Below are 3,432 nucleotides of genomic sequence, written 5' to 3' on the forward strand. Positions count from 1 at the left end.
AGAGTAAACTTACTCTTGTGACCTAGCTGCCACCATCCTTGGAACTCCATCCTGATCATGCCATAATGGAAACCAGAAAAAGGAACATGATAGTGTCTTACATTATTTGTCATTTATCTAATTATTGACCACAATGTAAAGCAGATAATGTATCATGGAGAAATCACTAACTAAACTTTTGAAATATACTTGTGAGGGAGAGGTTGTAGCAGAGTGCAAAGGCATATGCAAAAGTAGAGGTGAGTTTTCTTTTTGTGCAAATATCCATATATAAAGGTAGATACAAAGGTAGAGGTGTGCTCTTTTTTGGTGCAAAATTTGTGTATGATTTGTTAATAAATTCTTTTGATTTCAAATGCCACATTTCTCCTCCCATTTTATCTATTTAGGGTTGATGATTTTTAGTGTTTACGTAAGTTGTGCTTTCCAGTGCATAAGAATAATATTGTTAGTCTCTAGTTAAGATTATTCATAAGATGTGATATTTGTTTCATGTTTTTCGAAACATTACTAGTGCATAAGAATAATAATATTGTTAGTCTCTAATTAAGATTATTTATAAGATGTGATATTTGTTTCATGTTTTCAAAACATTTTGTGTACTTTCTAGTGCATAAGCATAATAATATTGTTAGTCTCTAATTAAGATTATTCATAAGATGTGATATTTGTTTCATGTTTTTCAAAACATTACTAGTACATAAGAATAATAATATTGTTAGTCTCTAATTAAGATTATTCAGAAGATGTGATATTTGTTTCATGTTTTTCAAAACATTGTGTGTATTTAATATTACTCATAATAGTTTCCTTGGTGTGCAGGCTGTCCTTGGTTGGCCATTGATACGTTTTAGCGTTTTTGATATGGTTGGCCATTGATACATTTTAGGGTTTCAGATAAGTGTCTGTATCTATTATTTCTCTTTGCTTGTTTTCTTTTTGTAAGTTTTGTTGTTGGTTCCTATTTGGTGTAAAACCGATGTATGCTTTGCAATATAAATCTATGTTGCGATGGTATGTATGGATGGTCCCGTATGTGTTTTTGTTTAAATTTTCTTCATCTGACAATATTAATCATTTGTTTAATTATTGATTTTAATGCTATGTAGGTAAAGGAATGTGGAGGATCACTAATGAAGCTATTGAAATAACAGAGATATTGTAGTAGAGTGAAGAGGCAAAGGTGGAGGTCAGTTTTCTTTTGGTGTGAAATCCATGTATGATCTACTATTTAATCTTTCTTATTCCAAAGAGTATAGTTCTTCCCCCTTCTTACTTATTTAGGAATTATGATTTTTGGTGTTTGCTTAATATCTACTTGTACTTTAGTGCATAAGATTATTCATAAGATTTTCATTATGTTTTTAAGATTTCTTATAAAATATTTGGAATTTTGTTGCATATTTCTCACAATATTTAATGTATATTGAATAGTTCTCATAATATTTTCTAATCTCTATTCAACACTTATTTATTATTTATTTTTTGATGTGCAGGGTGCCCTTGTTTGACCATGGATGCTTTTTGCAGTTGCAGTGCAAAGTCTACCTCTTATTTGTCTTTTTATGTTTTATTTTTGTTATTTTTGTTGCATTTTTCTATGGTTGGTCATATGGTTTTTTTTTTTTTTTTTTTTTTATGTTGTTATATCTTTTGTATTTGTGAACATGGCCATGCTAATTTGTGGTTTGATAATTTTTTTCCTTGTATGTCTTTTGTTATATTTTTCTTTTATTCGCATTTTATTTTGGGTTCAATGCATGAGAAATTGAAGAAGACTTTAACAACCCATAATGTGGGTTTAACATTGATGCATAGCTTACAAATGTATTGGGCAAAGGCAAAGGAGGTATGATTGGGGATTTACTTCTTTATGGGCAAAGATGAAGGAGGTATGTATGGGGAAGGTTTTGTTTGTTACTACACAATTATATGGTTTCATGCCCATATTTATTTAACTCATTTGTTGCTAAACATTTTATTGAAATTTAGATGCAATGTAGATTAAAAAAATTGAAGGACCACTAGTGAAACTAGTGAACATCTTTCTATGAGAGAGATAGAAGGCACCATAGCAAAGGTCGAAGCAAAGATAGATGGTGGGATATCTTTTGGTGCAAGATTCATGTTTAAATTAGATGTGTTTATTTATATAATGAGCGCTATGCAAATGTAGTTTAGGCCTTAAGGTGGAAGAGCATTGATAAAGCTACTAAAATGTTTATGTGACATACTTGTAGATGTGTACGAAAGTGTAAAGGAAAAAAATGTGTTTTACTTGTAGAGGTGTAGGAAACTGTAAAGGAAAAAAATGTGTTCTCTTTTGGTTCTGACTTATATTTTCTGCTTTCAATACTATAGTTCTTCCTTCTCCTTGATTATGATTTTTGGTCATTACATAAGATGTGCTTTATCATATTATCATTCATAAGGCTTCCTATTTTTGTTTATGATTTCTCATAATATATTAAATTCTCTATTTTGATTTCTATTTGGGACATTGAGTGGGAAATTAGTGTAGGTCCTAACAACACATGATTTCACAGTGTAGTGGATGAAAGACGAGGTTGAGGTGATATGTGTGTTCAAAATTTGAGGTGTCTTACGTTATTTCTCATTTATTTAATTATTGACCACGATGTAAAGAAGACAATGTAACATGGAGAAATCAGTAACTAAACTTCTGAAAATATACTTGTGAGGGAGAGGTGTAGCAGAGCAGAAAATGTAACATGGAGAAATCAATAACTAAACTTCTGAAATATACTTGTGAGGGAGAGGCTGTAGCAGACTGTAAAGGTAGAGGTGAGTTTTTTTGGGGTGCAAATATCCACATATGTTCGGCTATTTACATATATATGATTCTCCCTCCTTATCTAGCTAGGATCAATGATTTTTAGTGTTATTTAATATTTTTCAAAATGTTTTATTGAGTGCAATATGATGCATATAATCGAATGTGGAGGATCACTAACGAAACTACTAAAATATTGTTATGAGAGAGCGATTTTTGTAGAGTGGAAAGGCATATAAAGATGTAGAGGTGAGTTCCTTTTTGGTACAAAATTTGTTTATGATTTGTTAAGAAATATTTCTCATTTTAAATACAATAGTTCTCGCTATTTATCTATTTGGGGTTGATGATTTTACAATTTGCATAATTTTTACTTTTTAGTGCATAACATAATATAGTTGGTCTCTAATTAAGATTTTTCATAAAATGTTTTGATATTTGTTGTATTTCTTAGAACACTTTGTGTGTATTTAATATTACTTTGTTGGCCATCAATGCATTTTTGGGTTGCAAATTAGTGTCTCTATCTATTGTTTCTCTTGTTTTCCCTTTGTTAGTTTTGTTATTTTTTTTTTGCTATTATATGTATGGTCCCATATTTGTTTTGTTTAAATTTGAACAATCTTAAATTATTAATC

This window comes from Pinus tabuliformis, chromosome 3_1 (genome assembly GCF_031772625.1).
Source record: "Pinus tabuliformis cultivar Carrire ecotype Pingquan chromosome 3_1, CPIR1, whole genome shotgun sequence".
Lineage (NCBI taxonomy): Eukaryota > Viridiplantae > Streptophyta > Pinopsida > Pinales > Pinaceae > Pinus > Pinus tabuliformis.